The following is a 21,129-nucleotide window of genomic DNA, read 5'->3' on the forward strand; positions in this document are numbered from 1 at the left end:
TGTGCTATCGTTGTATGTGAAGTTATGAAGTTTGGCTATGTATGTGTTACTGAAACATGGCCTGAGGTTGAAAACACCCATAAGCAGCCTTTGAGGTACAACAGTAAAAAGGCCAAACAATGTTAATGGCTTATTGAGGAAATACACACAAGCACAAGAATTACCCCATGAACTGTATACAATAGAAACCTCTCAGAGATAGCACTACACACTGGGAACTGTTTGACCCAGGTCACAGCAAATGAGCTTTCCAGCAAGTGGGAAGAAGATATAAAAGGGGGAAATGACATCATAATGGTACCTCACTCTCCCTACAACAACACACCTAGGCATAAAGACTGAACTAGGGGAAGTGATGGTCCCAGGCTAAAGGGATTTTTAGCCTGTGAATGGAACACCTGGGGAATTCCAAGCTGTAAGCAAGTACAGCTTGCCCCTTAAGAATCTGCAGCCTACTTATATCCAAAGAGATGATACGAATAGCAGCTTTTCACCCTATCTGTTTAGTATATTAAGTTTAGTTTGAGTTTTTGTTTGTTTGCTATGTAATCTGCTTTGATCTGTTTGCTATCACTTATAATCACTTAAAATCTATCTTTTGTAGTTAATAAACTTGGTTTTGCTTTAACTAAACCAGTGTGTAGGAATCATAACTCAGGGGCAAAAGGCTGCTGCATATTCCTCTCCACATTGAGGGAGGGCTGAATTTTATGAGCTTACGCTGTACAGTTCCCTGTGAAGTGCAAGATGATATAATTTTGGGTTTATACTCCAGAGGGGGTGCGTGCCTGAGGAGCTGGTAGTTGCCCTAGCTGTAGTCTTCCCATACAGGGGCTGGTCAGAGAGCCAGCATGTAACTGCAGCTAGGTGTGTCCCTACCTGTATGTATGCTGGTGAAAGTGCAGGCTGGAGGCTCGAGGACTTTGCAGCTTGTCACAGCAGTACAGTGTAAAAGGGAGCCCAAGCTGGTGGGTCGGGGGGCTCAGTGGTACTTCAGTTCCAGGTGACACGCTGGGGGGGAACCCATCACACCCCCATTCATGAGACTGGTTTCCCTATCAAAGAAGGAAATCAGATTGGTTTGGCATGATTTCTTCTTGACAAATTCATGTTGGCTATTACTTATAATGCTATTATTCTCTAGGTGCTTACAGTTTGATTGTTTAATAGTTTGGCCAATATCTTTCCAGGTATCGGAGTTTAGGCTTAAGGGGATATAATTTCCCCCTTTTAAAGATAGGTACTATGTTTGCCCTTCCCCTCTCCTCTGGGACCTCAGCTGGCCTCCATAAGTTCTCGAAGATAATCACCAACAGTTCAGAGTTTGCTTTAGCTAGTTCCTTAAGGCCCCTAGGATGAATTTCATCAGGCCCTACTAACTTGAATACATATAAATATTCTTTAACCTGTTATTTCCCTATTCTGGTATGAGTTCCTTGCCCCTTATTAATATTAATTGTGTTAAGCATCTGGTCACAGTGCAGACTGAAGCCAAAAAGGCATTAAATATTTCATCCTTCTCTGTGTCATCCGTTATTTGCTCTCCTTTCTCATTAGTTAATAGAAGATAAAGGGGAAAGAACGTGTAGGTCTAACATATTTCTAGAACCACTTCTTACTGTCTTTTATGTCCCTTGCTAGGTGTAACTCATTTTGTGTCTTAGCACAAACTATGTATATTCACAACTGACTCCAGTTTAATGTAGCTTTTGTCTAGGACTGGTGTGGTACATTGTATTTGAGAGGAACAGTGGGTCAGTGAAGTATAAAAGAACTTGCATATCTTTGGCTCCACAATAATGTCTACGTGTCTAGTGTGCCAGCCCCTTAACATTTTCTTTTGTTCACAATGGTTCTGTAGCCCACAAGAGTTGAATCTGCAGATGCAATACAGTAACTCCTCACTTAACTTTGTAGTTATGTTCCTGAAAAATGTGACTTTAATTGAAACGATGTTAAGCGAATCCAATTTCCCCATAAGAATTAATGTAAATGGGGGGAGGGGAGGTTCCAGGGAAATTTTTTTCACCAGCCAAAAAACTATATTATATAGATATACACACAGTATACGTTTTAAACAAACAATTTAATACTGTTCACAGCTATGATGATTGTGAAGCTTGGTTGAGGTGGTGAAGTTAGAGGGTGGAAGAGGGAGGGATATTTCCCAGGGAATGCCTTGCTGCTAAATGATGAACTAGCACTCGGCTGAGACCTCAAGGGTTAACACATTGTTGTTAATGTAGCCTCTCACACAAGGCAGCACGAACACGAGGGAGGGGAGACAGCATAGCAGACAGAGACAGACACATACCTTATGTGTGGGGGAGAGAGAGAGAGAGAGAAATGCACACTGCCCCTTTAAGTAAGCTGACCCACTCTTAAGTGCATTGTCTTTTTAAGTGGATCAGGAAGTTGAGACAGCAGCTGCTGCCCCAGACTCTCTCTGTCTCTCTCCATCCGTGTCCCTTCCCTGCTCTATATGGAGAAGGGGTAAGCGGGGTGCAGGAGCAGGGGGAGTGGGACACCCTGACATTAGCCCCCCTTTCCCCCCCCTGCACAGCAAGCAGGAGTCTCTGGGAGCAGCTCCAAGGCAGAGGGCAGGAGCAAGACATGGCAATGGGGGGGTGGAACAGCTGACCTGCCCAGCAGTTGATAGCCTGCTGGGCGGCTGCAGCACAGAGAACTTAGGGGAGGGGGGAGCTGATGGGGGGCTGCCAGTCCACCCTGGTTCCAAGCCCCCACCAGGTAGCTGCAACGGGCTGCTCTTCCTGCAAGCAGTGGACAAATCAGGCGGCTGCCAAACAACGTTAGAAGGGAGCATTGCACAACTTTAAACGAGCATGTTCCCTAATTGATCAGCAATGTAACAAAGAAACAACGTTAACCAGGACGACTTTAAGTGAGGAGTTACTGTATTGCTGGAGAAAGTCAGTCACAAATAATGAAACTTCCCTTCTCACAAGAAAAAAAAAAGCAGCACTCAGAAGAAAACATGAATAGTACAAAACACCGGCATAAAGAAGGGAGAGTTTGCAAACAAACCGAGTTTGTAAATTACTATTATTTTAATTGAACCTTTATATTACATGGAATCTGCCATTTCCCCCCCCCCAGAAAGGCTCCATGTTTGAGAACTGTTGTTTCTTAAGTCTTAAGTCTTTGCCTATGTAAACCTTTGAGCCAGTTTCCCTAGTTCAGCTGGTGCAGAGCAGAGATGGCTGTGCTGTAATCCTCTTCCAAATCCAGCACTGTCTGGATAATCTCTTCATCCTCAGTGTTTGGTCTTTGGTGCCTTGTCTCAGAACTGCTGCTCGCATCCATAAAGATGGCTAAAACATCATCTCTCAGGGGGGGCTCACCTGAGTGCCTGTGAACTCTGCTTAACTCATTCACTAGGGCCAGCTGGCCTGCTAACTCCTCTATACCCCAACTGTTTGGGTTCCCTACAAAATAAAGGAAAATGCCATGAAAACCAGTCCATCAGTGTAATGAGTAATTGGAGAAGAGTAAGAGAGGCTGTAAATATCTATAGATTCATTATAACCACTCAGGGATCTTTACATGGGCACCAACACATCTCCCACCATATACTGGCCGAAGTGTGGCTCAGGAGCGTTGGAGACCTTTTGTACCCCAGTATGCTACGAGCACTGGGCTCCCCACACTGGTTTGCTGTGGGCGCTGCTCAGAAGCATGGTGTTTTGTACATTTTAATCCCACCCCTCTTATTTGTCTCCTCTCTAAAGTGAACAATCCCAGTCATTTTAATCTTTCTGCATATAGGGGTTCTCCAAACCCTGGATCATTCTTGTCATCCTTCTCTGAATCCCCATCTAGTTCTGCAGTTGTCTCTTTGATAAGGGGTGACCACTCCTGCACACAGTATCTGGATGAAGCTTTACTGTTGATGGAGATAAAGGCATTATATTTTCTGCATCACTCTCCATCCAATTCCTTATGAATCCTAACGTGCACTGAGCAGCGGTCTCCACTGAGCTGTCCAGTGATACTTAGATGCCTTTCCTGATACAGCTTATTTGGAATCCTGCAAATCTGTATGGGTAATTCATTTTTCCCCTCCAGTGTGCATTACCTGGCCTTTATCAATACTGAATTTCATGTGCCAGCATGTTGCTCATTCATTGAGCTGAGCAGGTAGATAGCATAGTTGTAGATATTGGCAAAAATGTGGCTTTTGCAGGCCAGAATACCAAGGTTTGAGACGCACGTAGGGATGTCATTGGTACACAGCTGTGAGAGTGTGAAAATGTCCCTTTTCATCCACTCCATTCCTGTCATAGGTTTTCCCCTACAACGAAATCTGGGCTGTCCCTTAGAACTGCCACTGCATATAACATGGTGAGAAAGTGTAGGAGCCCAGTTAGGTCTGTCTCTTGTTTGGTGGTATAGATGGCAGAGGCGAGGATTGGGAGTGACATGTTTTATAAGCCCAGAATATATGGCAGTGAATGAGGTCTGTTAAATTCCCATTCTTTACATACCCAGGCTGAGGTCTTTGTATCCTGCCCCGATACCAAGTGAAAGACCTGCCTTAGTAGCAAGCATTCTGGGAAGTCTGAATCTGGCCTTAGAAGCAAGTCAATATAGCTTCAAGTGGCACTTTTCTCAGAGGAAGTGGTGGCTGTTCTACTGATTTAGTGTAGCAAGCTTGGGGGCTGTAGGTGTATAATAACTGGGGCAGGATGTTTGTCTTGATAATATTCACCCAGTGCCATTTTTTCAGGCCATTTGATATTGCATTTGGCAGGATTGAGGGATTGCACACAGCAGCGCGTCAACTGCAGAGGGAGAGGGGAAGATAGTTATCAATCTCCTCCCCCCTTATGCTGTGCCCATGGCCAAGGAACATGCCCAAACCACAGGCACTACAGATCTGGGATGATGATCTGCTAGCAAGGCTAGCAGGAGAGAGAGGGGCAGGTTGGGATGTGGTGGATTTCAGCTGTGTACAAGCAGTGCTGCTGGAGGCGTCAAAGATGGGGAAAGAGACTGTTGGGACCAGGAGGTCATGGCAGAATCACTGTGGGGTCTCAATCCTGGCAGTGGGGGCATTGGGTATCTCAGGATGCCCCCTCTGGCTGAGGGGCACACTGATTTGCTATTCGGGCAGCTCAGCAGCACTGAAGGTGCTGAACTGATACTACTTAAGATTTAAATCCTCTGTAGAACAGGTATATCATGCAGAGCCAGCTTCCTATCTCCTTCGGCTGGAGGCATCACCTCTGGGGTGAGAGGGTAGTTTAGCCTCAACGTTGAATCAGTGCTTGGCTTTTTTTGCCGAGCATATTCATCATACTGCCACTTGGGGTGCAGTGGCCATACATCCAGAGTGAACTGGACTGAGACACAAAACACATTTCATCTAGTTCACCAAGTAGCTACTGGTTGTTAGTAGGTCTGTCAAGCGATTAAAAAATTTAATCGCACTGTTAAAGAATAATAGAATACCATTTATTTAAATATTTTTGGATGTTTTCTACATTTTCAAATATATTGTGTGACAGACCCAGATCAGTGGGGTACAGGAGTCTGGTAGAGGGCAAATATACTGGTCACTGGATGAGTAGTTTTCTGTTCCCTGAGTGACCAGAGCAGGGGCTGCACTAGAGTAATCAGGAACCTGCTAGAACCAGTTAAGGCAGGCAGGCTAATTAGGACACCTGGAGACAATTAAGAAGAAGCTGCTAGAATCAATTAAGGCAGGCTAATCAGGGCACCTGGGTTTTAAAAGGAGCTCACTTCAGTTTGTGGTGTGAGTGTGAGGAGCTGGGAGCAAGAGTCGCAAGGAGCTGAGAGTGAGAGGGTGTGCTGCTGGAGGACTGAGGAGCACAAGCGTTATCAGACACCAGGAGGAAGGTCCTGTGGTGAGAATAAGGAAGGTGTTTGGAGGAGGCCATGGGGAAGTAGCCCAGGGAGTTGTAGCTGTCATGCAGCTGTTACAGGAGGTACTATAGACAGCTGCAGTCCACAGGGCCCTGGGCTGGAACCCGGAGTAGAGGGCGGGCCCGGGTTCCCCCCAAACCTCCCAATTGACCTGGACTGTGGGTTCTTCCAGAGGGGACGGTCTCTGGGCTGTTCCCCAACCCACATGGTGAATCTCTGAGGCAAGAAAATCCACCAATAAGCGCAGGACCCACCAAGATAGAGGAGGAACTTTGTCACACTGGTGTCAGGAGTGGGATCTTGGGGTGCACAGCGCGGCGGAAGAAGGAGGGTGATTTTAAAAAAGCAAAAAAAAACCAAAAAAACAAAAAAAGGGAGAGGGTTTATTTTTTTCATCACAATGGATGACGTAGTGCGGGCACTGATACAAGCTACGGCGGCCCAGCAGGAGGCTACCCGTGTCCAGGCAGCCGCCCAACAGGAAGCAGTATGGCTGCAGCAAGAGACTAATCGTCTGCTGATGGACCAGGCTGCTCAAGCCCGAGCTATGTTGCGGGAACTGGTAAACCAGGTAAAATCCCTTACAGAGCTGAATCGCAGCCATGATGGGACACGGCTCATACGGGCCAGCCATTGGCTGCAGAAAATGACACGGGAGGATGATGTAGAGGCATACTTTCTGGCCTTTGAGAGGACAGCCCTACGGGAGGCCTGGCCTCGAGATCAGTGGTCTGGCATCCTTGCCCCATTCCTGTGTGGGGAGGCCCAGAAGGCCTACCATGATCTGCCTGAAGAGGCTGTGGCAGACTACCCCCAGCTGAAAGCAGAGATCCTGGCCAGATCTGGGGTAACGACAGCAGTGTGGGCCCAGCAGTATCACGGTTGGAGGTACCAGGAAGACAAAACCCCGCGGTCCCAATTGTACGACCTCATCCATCTCGCACGAAAGTGGTTGCAAACAGAGTCCCGGAGTCCGGAAGAGATACTAGCGGTTCTGGTCATCGACCGATACATGAGGGGACTACCACCAGACCTTCGTGCCTGGGTAAGCCAGAACGAACCCTCCACCTATGACGAGGTTGTCGCCCTGGTAGAGAGGCGAAGGACAGCGAGGGAGCTGACCCGACCAGTTAAGGAAGAGGCACACCAGGTTAAACTAGCAGCACCAAGCCCGAAAGTTCGGGTGACTGGGCCACCAGGAGGGCCCAGGTGGAAAAAGAGAGAGGCTGAAGGCCCATCAGAGGCCACAAAGAGTCGGAGCACTGAGGGAGAAGAGGATCGTGATGTTAGACTGCCCAAACCAAGAGACCGGGGAACGCCTAGGGCTCCATACAGATGTTATGCCTGCGGGGAGTGGGGACACATAGCTGCACAGTGTCCCAATGCTGAGGAGCCTATGCAGTGTAACCTGGGGAACTGGACAGATCCATGCTCCCTAATCCACCTTGTGGGGGTCTCACTAACCCCACATATGTATACCAGACCAGTGAAACTAAATGGGGTAGGGACCACGGCACTGGTTGATTCGGGGAGTGCTATAACGCTTATCTCAGGGAAGCTCGTGAAGCGTAGTCAACTGCTGCAGGCTAAACGTACGGGGATAACATGTGTCCATGGGACAGTTAGTTACTACCCCACCATCCCAGTAAAAATCGAGATCCAAGGGAACACTACTGAGGTAGCAGCAGGTGTAGTCCCTAAACTCCCATACCCGGTGCTCATAGGGAAGGACTTCCCAGGGTTTGGAAACTTACTCCCAGTAGGGGGATTGGAGAAAGATGGGGACCCTAAAATTGGTGAGGCATCCACAGCAGACTGTCAACCCCAAATCTTCTCTGAAATATCCCCAGATTTGTTCTCCACTCCCACAGGGTAGAAAGACAAAAAGGGAAAGAAGGGCAGCTAAGGCCTTGGGAACCCGAATACTGACCCAAAGCCAGAGGGTCGCTCTTGTAGGTAGGCGGACCCGCGCAGCTGAAAAGGAGGCCACGCAGGAGGGAGAAGCACCTGAGTCTGACCCCCACCCTAATGCTTCTGAACCAGTAGAGGCAACAGAAACTGGGCCCCTAGATCTTGGGCAGATTAGCCCCGGGAGAGGAAATTTTGGACGGGACCAGGCAGAAGACCCAAGGTACGACAACATTAGGAAGGAGGTGACTGAAATAGATGGGGTCCCCGTGGAAGGGAAAACCCAGGGACCAGGACCCTACTTCATAATGAAGAAGGATCTCTTATACCGGGTTGCACCAGTACAGGGGCAGAAGGTACAGCAGATCCTAGTACCTCAAAAACACCAGAACGCTGTATTAAGTCTTGCTCATAGTCCTCTTTTGGTGGGGCATTTGGGGGTAGAGAAGACCCTGGCACGAGTCCTACGATGGTTCTTCTGGCCCGGAGTACATGAAGAAGTGCGGAGGTACTGTGCCTCCTGCCCGGAGTGTCAGCTGCACAGTCCCCGTCCCCACTTGAGGGCAGCTTTAGTACCCCTTCCCATCATAGAGGTCCCCTTCGAGTGAATAGCCATGGACCTAGTGGGACCCCTGGAGAAGACGGCTCGGGGCCACCAATATATACTTGTTGTTTTGGACTATGCTACTCGCTACCCAGAAGCCGTCCCCCTGCGGAACACGGCCTCTGAAACTATAGCCAAAGAGCTGGTGGGGATCTTTGCCCGAATGGGGCTACCGAAGGAGATATTAACCGACCAAGGAACCCCATTTATGTCGAAGCTAATGAAGGACCTCTGTACGCTGCTCCATATACATACCCTGAGAACTTCGGTCTACCATCCGCAGACTGATGGGTTGGTAGAAAGGTTTAACCGAACCCTCAAGGCTATGATAAGGAAGGTGGTAAGTCGGGACGGGAAGGATTGGGACACCCTACTACCCTACCTTATGTTCGCTATCCGGGAGGTACCTCAGGCCTCAACTGGGTTTTCCCCCTTCAAGTTATTATACGGGCGTCACCCCCGTGGCATACTAGATATCGCCAAAGAGATCTGGGAAGAGGAACCCAATGAGGGGAGAAATATAATAGAGCATGTAATGCAGATGTGAGACTGGATAGCCCGGGTTACCCCTATTGTACGGGAACATTTGGAGAAGGCCCAGGAGGCCCAGCGAACCCATTACAATCGCCAGACAAAAGTGCAACAGTTCCAACCAGGGGATCGGGTTATGGTGTTGGTACCCACGGCAGAAAGCAAGCTTCTGGCCCAATGGCAGGGGCCCTATGAGGTGGTTGAACCCGTGGGGGAAGTAACCTACAAGGTGCGGCAGCCAGGATGCAGAAAACAAGAACAGATTTATCACGTTAACCTTCTGAAACCCTGGCATGCACAAGAGGCATTTACAACGGTCCAAAAAGACCTAACCCAGGAAAACAAGCCTTCCAAACAGGTGAGAGTGTCTCCCGATTTAAGACCAGACCAGAAGAATGAGGTGTCTGAGATGATCTTCCGGAACCAAGATGTGTTCTCAACAAAACCAGGTCGAACAACCGAGACATATCACCACATCGTCACGAACCCTGGGGCCAGAGTAACAATGAGGCCCTATCGGGTGCCAGCGGCAAAAAGGGAGGAAATAAAAGCAGAAGTAAAAAAAATGCTGGAGTTGGGGATCATCGAAGAATCCCACAGTCAGTGGTCCAGCCCAATCGTGCTGGTGCCCAAACCTGATGGCACCACAAGATTTTGCAACGACTTCCGGCGACTAAACGAAGTATCCCAGTTCGACGCGTACCCCATACCTCGCATAGATGAGCTAGTGGACCGTCTGGGTAATGCCCGGTACTTGACTACCCTAGACTTGACAAAGGGGTACTGGCAGATTCCCCTTGCAGAAGATGCAAAGGAAAAGACTGCGTTCTCTACACCAGAGGGTCTTTTTCAATATACTGTCCTCCCTTTTGGACTACATGGGGCCCCAGCTACCTTCCAGCGCCTCATGGACAAGCTATTATGCCCGCATAACAGTTATGCTGCTGCCTACTTGGACGATGTGGTCATTCATACCCCAGACTGGGAAACCCACCTGGAGAAGGTGGAGGCAGTCCTCGATACCTTCAGGCAAGCTGGCCTTACAGCAAACCCTGCCAAGTGCGCTGTAGGGTTTACAGAGGCCAAATATCTTGGCTACATTGTGGGAAAAGGTCTGGTAAAACCCCAAGTGAACAAGTTAGAGGCCATCCAAAATTGGCCCCGACCAAGTCGCAAGAAACAAGTCCGGGCGTTCCTAGGTGTGGTGGGGTATTACCGACGATTTATCCCCCACTTTGCCACAAGGGCAAGCCCCCTGACAGACCTAGTGAAAGCCCGTGGACCTGATCTGGTGAGATGGTCTGACGCAGCAGAGGAAGCATTCACAGACCTACGGACTGCCCTCTGCAGTAACCCCGTACTGATCGCCCCTGATTTCACCAAGGAGTTTATCCTGCAGATGGATGCATTGGAAGTAGGGTTGGGGGCCGTTCTATCACAGATAGTCGGGGAGGAGGAACACCCAATTCTATACCTCAGTCAGAAACTCCTTCCAAGGAACAAAAATATGCAGTGGTGGAGAGAGAATGCCTCGCTTTAAAATAGGCCATGGAAACATTGCGCTACTACCTGCTTGGGCGCAGATTTGTCCTCGTGACCGACCATGCCCCTCTTCAATGGCTGCAGCGGAACAAGGAGAAGAACACAAGGGTGACCAGATGGTTCTTATCCCTCCAACCTTTCCAGTTCTGTGTGCAACACAGAGCAGGGAGCCGTCATGGCAACGCCGATGGCTTGTCACGTGTGCACTGTCTGGCATCCCAAGCTGCCCAACCCCTTGGCGTTGAGCAGGGGGGAGGGATATGTGACAGACCCAGATCAGTGGGGTACAGGAGTCTGGTAGAGGACAAATATACTGGTCACTGGATGAGTAGTTTTCTGTTCCCTGAGTGACCAGAGCAGGGGCTGCACTAGAGTAATCAGGAACCTGCTAGAACCAGTTAAGGCAGGCAGGCTAATTAAGACACCTGGAGACAATTAAGAAGAAGCTGCTAGAATCAATTAAGGCAGGCTAATCAGGGCACCTGGGTTTTAAAAAGGAGCTCACTTCAGTTTGTGTTGCGAGTGTGAGGAGCTGGGAGCAAGAGGCGCAAGGAGCTGAGAGTGAGAGGGTGTGCTGCTGGAGGACTGAGGAGCACAAGCGTTATCAGACACCAGGAGGAAGGTCCTGTAGTGAGAATAAGGAAGGTGTTTGGAGGAGGCCATGGGGAAGTAGCCCAGGGAGTTGTAGCTGTCATGCAGCTGTTACAGGAGGCACTATAGACAGCTGCAGTCCACAGGGCCCTGAGCTGGAACCCGGAGTAGAGGGCGGGCCCGGGTTCCCCCCAAACCTCCCAATTGACCTGGACTATGGGTTCTTCCAGAGGGGAAGGTCTCTGAGCTGTTCCCCAACCCACATGGTGAATCTCTGAGGCAAGAAAATCCGCCAATAAGCGCAGGACCCACCAAGATAGAGGAGGAACTTTGTCACAATTGATTTCTATTACAACACAGACTACAAAGTGTACAGTGCTCACTTTTTTATTACTTTGATTACAAATATTTGCACTGTAAAAAAACAAAAGAAATAGTATTTTTCAATTCACCTCCTGCAAGTACTGTAGTGCAATCTCTTTATCATGAAAGTTGAACTTACAAATATAGAATTATGTACAAAAAAAAATGTATTCAAAAATAAAATGTAAAATTTTAGAGCCTACAAGTCCACTCAGTCCTACTTCTTGTTCAGCCAGTCACTCAGACAAACAAGTTTGTTTTCATTTGCAGGAATTAATGCTGCCCGTTTCTTGTTTACAATGTCATCTGAAAGTGAGAACAGATGTTCTCATTGCACTGTTGTAGCCGGCGTCGCAAGATATTTATGTGCCAGATGCACTCAAGATTTATATGTCCCTTCATGCTTCAACCACCCTTCCAGAGGACATGTGTCCATGCTGATGACGGGCTCTGCTAGATAACCATCCAAACCAGTGCGTGGATTGACGCATGTTCCGTTTCATCATCTGAGTCAGATGCCACCAGCAGAAGGTTGATTTTCTTTTTTGGTGGTTCCAGTTTCCGTGTCAGAGTTTTGCTCTTTTAAGACTTCTGAAAGCATTCCCCAACCTTGTCCCTCTCAGATTTTGGAAGGCACTTCAGAGTCTTAAACCTTGGGTTGAGTGCTGTATCTATCCTTAGAAATCTCACATTGGTACCTTCTTTGCGTTTTGTCAAATATGCTGTGAAAGTGTTCTTAAAATGAACATGTGTTGGGTCATCATCCAAGACTGCTGTAACATGAAATATATGGCAGAATGCAGGTAAAACAGAGCAGGAGACATACAATTCTCCACCAAGGAGTTCAGTCACAAATTTAATTAGAGCATTATTTTTTAAATGAGCGTCATCAGCATGGAAGCATGTCCTCTGGAATGGTGGCCAAAGCACGAAGGGGCATATGAATGTTTAGCATATCTGGCACATAAATACCTTGCAATGCTGGCTACAAAAGTGCCATGCAAATACCTTTCTCACTTTCAGGTGACATTGTAAATAAGAAGAGGGCAGCATTATCTCCTCTAAATGTAAACACTTGTTTGTCTTGGCGATTGGCTGAACAAGAAGTAGGACTGAGTGGACTTGTAGGCTCTAAAGTTTTACATTATTTTGTTTTTTGAGTGCAGTTATGTAACAAAAAAACCTACATTTGTAAATTGCATTTTCAGGATAAAGAGATTGCATTACAGTACTTGTATGAGGTGAATTGAAAAAATACTATCTCTTGTTTATCATTTTTACAGTGCAAATAATTGTAATAAAAATAATCATATAAAGTGAGCACTGTATATTTTGTATTCTGTATTGTAAATTAAATCAATATATTTCAAAATGTAGAAAAACATCCAAAAATATTTAATAAATTTCAATTCATATTCTATTGTTTAACAGTGCGATTAATTAAAGATTAATTAATTAATTTTTTTGAGTTAACTGCGATTAGTCAACACCCTAGTCTTTAGTAACTTTAGTTATGCCTGTTCAAATCCAGCCAGAACAGGTGGCTTAGAGGCAAACAGCTCCATTGCCTGTTATCTGTCCCCTTACAATTTACAGGTCCTCACAATCCCTTTCACTGAGCTGGAAAAGCCAGCCTACCCTGAGTGTGAGGAAGAAAAGCGGAGCTCTGGACTCACCAGGTTTGTCAGGAAGAGCCTGCGGAATGTCTTGGGAGACAACATGGACAGCTATGTTTGCTTCTGACTTCATGCATCTTTCAGCATCTTTGCTAGACAAAACAACGGAACGGTTTTGGTTCTCTGGACAAGCTGCACTGCAGAAGTTTGTCAAATGGTTGACAGCAAAAATGGAGCTTTATAAACACAAGGACTAAATGTAGGGCACACATTCAAATGAAGGTATGGTGACAGTGGTTATATAGTCTGAGACATCTTCTAATGTGCATGTGTAGGGCTCTACCAATTTCATGGCTGTGAAAAACTTGTCATGGACCATGAAATAAGCCCTTCCCTGTGAAATCTGATCTCCCCCTGCTGCTGGGATCACCCCAGGCGGGGGCTCCTAGCTGCTAGTTGTGGCCAGGTAGGGGAGGCACAGGACTTGTCCTTCCACTGCATGTCCTCTCTCAGTCGGGAGATCAGACCCACCTCCAAAGGCAGTGCAGAAGTGAGGGTGTATCACCCTCAGTTCTGTGCTGCTGCAGCCCCGCAACTCAGGGCGCCCAGCCTAGGAGCTTCCGTGCGTTGGCTCCTGTCACAGCTTGGGGCACCTAGGCTTGGGCTTTCTGCCCCCACGGCACCAGTCAGGGCTCAGGGCACCCAGATTCAGGACACCCAGGCTTGGGGCTTCTGCCCCCATGGCTCTTGCCAGGGCTCAGGGTGCCCAGCCTCAGGGCTTCTGCCCCCCCAGGGCTCCTGCTGGGGCTCAGGGCTTCTACCCCTACGGCTCCAGCCGGGGCTTGGGACGCCCAGGCTCGGGGCTTCTGCCCCTGCAGCTCCAACTGGGGCTTCTACCCCACGGCTCCTGCTGGGGCTCAGGGCTTCTGCCCCCCATGTCTTCTGCCAGGGCTTGGGGTTTCTGCCTCCACAGTTTGTGCCGGGGCTTGGGGTGCCCATTTCTCCAGGGGGCCCTGTAGCGGGGTGGTCACCCCGCTCCTGCCTGGATGGGCTTAAAGCAGCCCGGGAGAGGGCTGTGGCAGAGAAAAGCTGGGCTGATGGGGAAAGCAGCCAAAGCTGTAGCCAGTGCAATCAGGGCCCAGCTGGCCCTTATAAGAGGGCATTGGGCCAGAAGCAGAGAGAGACTCTTTCTCTAGTCTGTTGAGAGGGAGGGACCTGGTTGCTGGGAGCATACCAAGGTACCTGAGCTGGAGCAGGGCTGGGGGAAGGCCCAGGCTGCAGCCTAGTGGAAGGCCGAATAGGTACTGGGGTTGCAGAGGGCAGCCCAAAGGGGTAGGTAGAAGCAGCAGGTCCAAACCCCCTTGCCTGTGATGAGTGGCATTTATACTGCAGTCTGCTAGATGGAGACTGGGCAGTAGCCAAAGACTGAGGCAAGGTGGGGATAGTGGGTGGGGGTTCCTGGGGAGGGGAGACCCAGAGACTGAGGGGTGTACTGCCAGGGGGCAGTACCCCAGTGTGCAAGGGGCACCGGGTCCAGGCGGGACATGGGGGCCAGGAAAAGCGGGACACCGGCCTGCAGAGAGCACTCTGATGGCTGGAGAGCTAATTTCCAGAAGGTAGCAGCAGGGGTGAGTCCCGCACGCTTACAGGCCCCAAATCGGCCAGGGCAGGGCCCGTGCATTAATCCGCCACTGGTTAGGACTAGCAGGTAGGAGCCCCCAGCTGTAGCACTTCCAGGAGCATGGGGGAGGTCGGACCCACCTCCACCTCTGGGAACATCCTCCAGCTGCATGAAGCTCTGGGGCTGCTACCCAGACATGGAGCTTCCTGCAGCCAGGAGAGGTTGGAGGTGGGTCTGATCTCCCCCCTAAAGGGGTCATGCAGGGAAAGAGTAAGTCCTGTCCCTCCCCAGCCAGCTGGGACTAGCAGGTAGGAGCCCCTGGCTGGGGCACTCCCAGCAACACAGGGGAGATCACCTCCACCTCCACCAGCCTCCTCCAGCTGCAGGAAGCTCCCGCAGCCCAGCTCTGAAGGCAGTACAGAAGTGAGGGGGGCAATCCCCCTGCAACAGCTTTAGGGGGAGAAAAAACACCCTTTTGGGGGGGGAGGGTTGCGCCCCCCCCCCCCCCGTTACAACACTGTGACATTTCAGATGTGAACGTCTGAAAACGTAAAATTGACTAACTTTCCAATCCAATGGCTGTGAAATTGACTAGACTGGACCATGAATTTGGTAGGGTCCTATGTATGTGAAGGTTTTTTCACGTGGTGACTCACCTGAGATTTATCTCAGACATGAATATTACTATATTGCACTTCAAGCTCTTTGGAACAGGGACTGTCTTACTGTACAGCACTTAGCACAAAGGAGCCCTGAGACTGAAGTCTCTAGATGCTACTGTAATGCAAATAATAAATAATACTAAACCATTCACAGATTTTAAGGCCAGAAGACACCATTATGATAGTGTAGCCTAAACTCCTGCATAACACAGGCTGGTGATGCTACACAGGGCTATGTAACGTAAGGCATTAGGAGGGAGGCAAGCAGCATTCTCCACCTACAGACTGAAGGGTAAATGTGGGCAAAAGAGGTTGCTCAAAATTGCAGAGAATACTTGTGACAGAGTTGGAAATAGCACCCTGGGGTCCTGATTCTCAGTCCCCCACTCTAAGCACGAGAACCCATCCCCTCTCAGGAATAATATCTACTGTCTGAGCTTCTGGAGGAAACATTCTTGCACATCTCTCCTCAGAAGTTCCCTCCTCTTGGAAGTCTTGAAACTCAACACCCTGACCATCTAAGCACATGTCCTAACAATATTCATGACAAAGAACTGTGAATACAAACTGTACCTCTCATGCCCTTTCCTCCATCTCTCTCTGTCCCCCAGAGTTCTTGGAAGTTGTCTGTCAGACACAAAAATGGAAGAACGTAGCCAAGTATTTTCCTTACTTGTTAAAGGTTCTCTCTTTGGGCATAAGGGATTTTGGGCAATGCTTACTGGAATAAGGTTTGGTATGAAGACAGGATTCTTTTTTTCCAGCACGCAGGATACTGCTGCAGACTGGTTGAGATAGGAAGATAAGGTAGAAGTAGGATCTCTTCTGTAACTAACTCTGTTCATTTGGGGCAAGGAGGAAGGTGTCTCTGTCTGCAAGTCTGAATTCTGTTTATTGATGCAATCTTCTGAGAGACAGAAAGGAGCTGTGAGATCTTCAAATGCCCTGTCTATAGCTGCAGTCAGTTCCTTCCTGCATCTCCTTAGTTTTTCTGACATCTCACCTAGAAGGGATGAGGTTTCTAATTACACACTGTATTGTAACCATATAAGGAAAGTAAAAGACAACTGCAGTAAGAATAATAAATCAATTATATCGGTACCCGGAAAGATAATGGAGCAAATAATTAAGCAATCAATTTGCAAGCACCTAGAAGATAATAAGGTGATAGTAACAGTCAGCATGGATTTGTGAAGAACAAATCATGTTAAACCAACCTAATAGCTTTCTTTGACAGAGTAACAAGCCTTGTGGATGGGGGGGGGGGGAAGCAGTAGATATGGTATATTTGACTTTATTAAGGTTTTTTTATACTGTCTCCCATGACCTTCTCATAAACAAACTAAGGAAATACAATCTAGATGGAACTAGTATAAGGTGGGTGCATAACTGGTTGGAAAACCTTTCCCAGACAGTAGTTATCTGTAGTTCACAGTCAAGCTGGAAGGGCATATCAAGTGAAGTCCTGCAGAGAGAAGTTCTGGGTTTGGTTCTGTTCAATAGCTTTATCAGTGATTTAGATAATGGCATAAAGAGTACACTTATAAAGTTTGCAGATGATACCAAGCAGGGAGGGTTGCAAGTGCTTTGGAGGATAGGATTAAAATTCAAAATGATCCAGACAAACTGGAGAAATGGTATGAAGAAAATGGAACGAAATTCAATAAGGACAAATGCAAAGTACTCCACTTAGGCAGGAACAAACAGTTGCACACATACAAAATAGGAAATGACTGCCTAGGAGGGAATACTGCGGAAAGGGATCTGGGGGTCATAGTAGAGCACAAGCTAAATATGAGTCAACAGTTACTCCTGGGGGAATTCTGCGCATGTCCATAATTAATGAGCCATGCATACTTTTATTTTTTTGCACAGAAAAAAAATTCTGCCAAAAATGTTGCTGCAGTTCTGCCTTTTGCCCACAAGAGAGTGCTGTGGTGATAGAACATAGCAGCAGTTCCTGGCCAGCTAGGGAAGAGAAAAAGCCTGCACTGCCTTCTTCACAGCACCTGTCAGGCCAGGTCAGGAGACGGGGCTATGGGGAGACAGACAGCATGGGGCTTCTGGGGGGTCAGACGGGGCTCACAAGGGCTAGTGGGGGAGGACCCACTGGGGCGCAGGGGCTCAATGGGAGTGGAGGCACAGGGGGTAGAGAGGTGAGAGCTACATAGAGACAGAGGGTGGCTGAGTGGGGCACAGAGACACATGGGGACAGGGGGAGGGGGTGGAGGGACACATGGGGAGAGGATCAGATGTGCTGATTGAATGGGAGAGGCTAGGGGTCAGCCAGGGTCTGCATGGGGGAAGCTCTCTAACAATGCCTCCCCACGCCCCAAAAAACCTGTTCCATACTTTTCCCATCGATACCCAACAACCCTCCAAGTTCACACCCTAGGCTTCTTCCCAGCAATTACTTCCCTCTCCCTTAGCTCCTCCATTACCCCTAACTCCCCCAAGCCTTTGCACTGCTTCTGAGGGGTGCAGGAAATATGCTTCTGTATTGTAGTTTAAACGAATTATTACTCCAAGTTCAGTATCAATATGCCTAGTAAGGAATCTATTTGTCAAAAAACATTTCCTGAATCTTTTTTTTTCTCTGTACTGTTACATACGTACGTGCTGACAGCTATTTTGAAATAAATGACCAAAAATAATTGAAACTGGTGTGATTATATTGTGTTATTTTGACAAATAAAATATGCAGAATTTTGCAGAATTTGAAAATATTGTGCCCAGAATTTCTCATTTTTTGTTGCAGAATTTAATTTTTTGGCGCAGAATTTCCCCAGGAGTAAACAGTGTAACACTGTTGCAAAAAAAGCAAACATAATTCTGGGATGTATTAGCAGGAATGTTGTAAGCAAGACACAAGAAGTAATTCTTCTGCTCTACTCCGCGCTGATTAGGCCTCAACTGGAGTATTATGTCCAATTCTGGGTGCCACATTTCAGGAAAGATGTGGATAAATTGGAGAAAGTCGAGAGAGAGCAACAAAAATGATTAAAGGTCTAGAAAACATGATCTATGAGGGAAGATTGGAAAACTTCGGTGTAATGGGTTGAACCCCCCCCCATCCGGTGCCACCTGATGTGCTGGGGTCCCACTGGTTCCGCCTATTCCACCAGCCTGGGTTTCCTCACCCTGACCTAGCTGTGCCAGGCCCTCAAGCCTTCCCTAGCACACACACAGGTAAGGACACCCAGCTGCAGACAGACTGAAATCAGTTCTGTAGGGAAGATTCAGCTCAGGAATTTACTCAGCACTCATGTGCACACCTCCTTTGGAGTGTAAACCCAATATAATATTGTCTTGCGCTGTAGAGAGATCTGCACAGCGCAAACTCATAAAAATTGCCCCCTCCTTCAATGTGGAGAAAGATATGCACAGCTTTTTGCACACACACACCCATAAGAATTGTACAAACTGGGATTTGTAATAAATGAAAAATAAGTTTATTAACTACAAAAGGTAAATTTTAAGTGATTAAAAGGATAGCAAACAGAACAAAGCAAATGGAGCAAATAAAACAAAACATGCAAACTAAACTTAATACACTCAAGAAACAGGTTACAAAATGTAATTTCGCACCCTAAATGTTGTTTTAGGCAGATTGCAGAGTTTCTATAGCTTAGAGTTCCAGTTATTTCTCTTTACAGACTGGACCTCTGTCTCAGCCTGGACTTAGCCCCTGCCTTTCCCTTCAGGTCTTTTTAGCAATCTTCCTTCTTGAACAGGGAGGCAATGGAGAAGAGTCTTGATTGCCATACTCCCCAGCCTTAAATAGAATTTACGTAAGGCGGGAATCTTTTGTTTCCCAGTCTAGCCCCCCACCCCCTCTTAATGGAAAAAACACTGAAAGTCCAAGATGGGAGGTCTAGTACCAGGTGACCCAATCACCTGACCCTGTAGTGTCAAAGCAGCAACCCCGGGAACTTCTCAGGAAGGCGGGAGAGTAGTATCTTTCAAGTCTTATTGTTCTTCCTAATGGCCCATTGAGGCTGATTGCCTACTGTCTGGTGGGCGTTCCCCCAAATACACACACAGTTGTAATTGTTACATAGTCAATATTCCTAACCTCAGATACAGAAGTGATACATACAAATTGGATAAACACATTCAGTAGACCTCACATGACCCATATTGCATAATACATCTTAGTTATGCCATATTCATATCATAATATTTCTATGAAGAATATGGGGTGCAGTGTCACACTGGGTTTGTTTAGTCTGGAGAAGAGATTACTGAGCGGGGACATGATAACCGTTTTCAAGTACATAAAAGGTTGTTACAAGGAGGAGGGAGAAAGAAAAAAAAACATTCTTGTTAACCTCTGAGGATAGGACAAGAAGTAATGGGCTTAAATTGCAGGAAAGGCAGTTTAGGTTGGACAATACGAAAAACTTCTTGGCAGGATAGTTAAGCCCTGGAATAAATTGCCTAGGGAGGTTGTGGAATCTGTGTCATTGGAGATTTAAGAGCAGGTTAGACAAAAACCTGTCAAGGATGGTCTAGATAATACTTAGTCCTGCCATGAGTGCAGGGGACTGGACTAGAAGACTTCTTGAGGTCCCTTCCAGTTGATTCTATAACTAAGGGTTTCTTTTCACTGTTAGAAAAATCCAATATTTTACCTCAAGGTACCTAATTGAGTGAGCTATCTCAAGGTAAAAAACAGTGAAGAGTAGGACCGCAAGGTAAATTAGACCAGGTCACCTTCAGACAGGAGTACAAGGCTGACCTCCTCTAGTTTATCTTGTAAAAGTAAAGTGCCTGCTTTTCACTGTGTTTTTTACCTCAGGATAGCTCATGCACATTAGTTACCTTGAGGTAAAAAATGCAGCTTTTCTCACAGTGAATACAAGCCCTAAGATAAGCAATGGTGTAAAATGAGGATGTAATTCCAGTTGAGGGTGCTTGAGACCAAAGGAGGTCATCACCAGATCTCCAATACATCCAGATATTTCCTGACTGCAGAGCTGTTACTTTTGCATGAGAATGTTTCTATTGCAAAGTATTTCCATTATATGTGTGACGGGTTTGGTCACAGAGACCCCCCTTGGGACTGTCACCTGATGTGCTGAAACTACCTCTGAGCCTGTTTTCCCTGAAGGCTTGGGACTTCAGAACCCTGCCTTGTTGAGCCAGACACACACCAGTCTGCTGCAACACAGATCCAGCTCTGAACCATGCCCCCAAAGCTACAGGCTTTAACTGAAAACCACTCAACAGGTATTTCTGTCTCCAGCACCCGGACACCCAGCTCCCAATGGGATCCAAACCCCAAATAAATCCATTTTACTCTGTATAAAGCTTATACAGGGTAAACTCATAAATTGTCCGCCCTCTATAACACAGAGAGAGAGATGCACAGCTGTTTGCTCCCCCAGGTATTAATCACTTACTCTGGGTTAATTAATAAACAAAAGTGATTTTATTACGTATAAAAAGTAGGATTTAAGTGGTTCCAAGTAATAACAGACAGAACAAAGTAAGTTACCAAGCAAAATAAAACAAACCACGCAAGTCTAAGCCTAATACATTAAGAAACTGAATACAGGTAAAATCTCACCCTCAGAGAGGTTCCAAAAAGCTTCTTTCACTGACTAGACTCCTTCCTAGTCTGGGCCCAATCCTTTCCCCTGGTACAGTTCTTGTTAGTTCAGCTCAGGTGGTAACAAAGGGGATTTCTCATGACTGTAGCCCCCTTTGTTCTGTTCCACCCACTTTAATAGCTTTGGCACAAGGTGGGAACCCTTTTTCTGTCTCTGGGTTCCCGCCCCT

Source organism: Emys orbicularis, chromosome 7 (assembly GCF_028017835.1).
Source record: "Emys orbicularis isolate rEmyOrb1 chromosome 7, rEmyOrb1.hap1, whole genome shotgun sequence".
Lineage (NCBI taxonomy): Eukaryota > Metazoa > Chordata > Testudines > Emydidae > Emys > Emys orbicularis.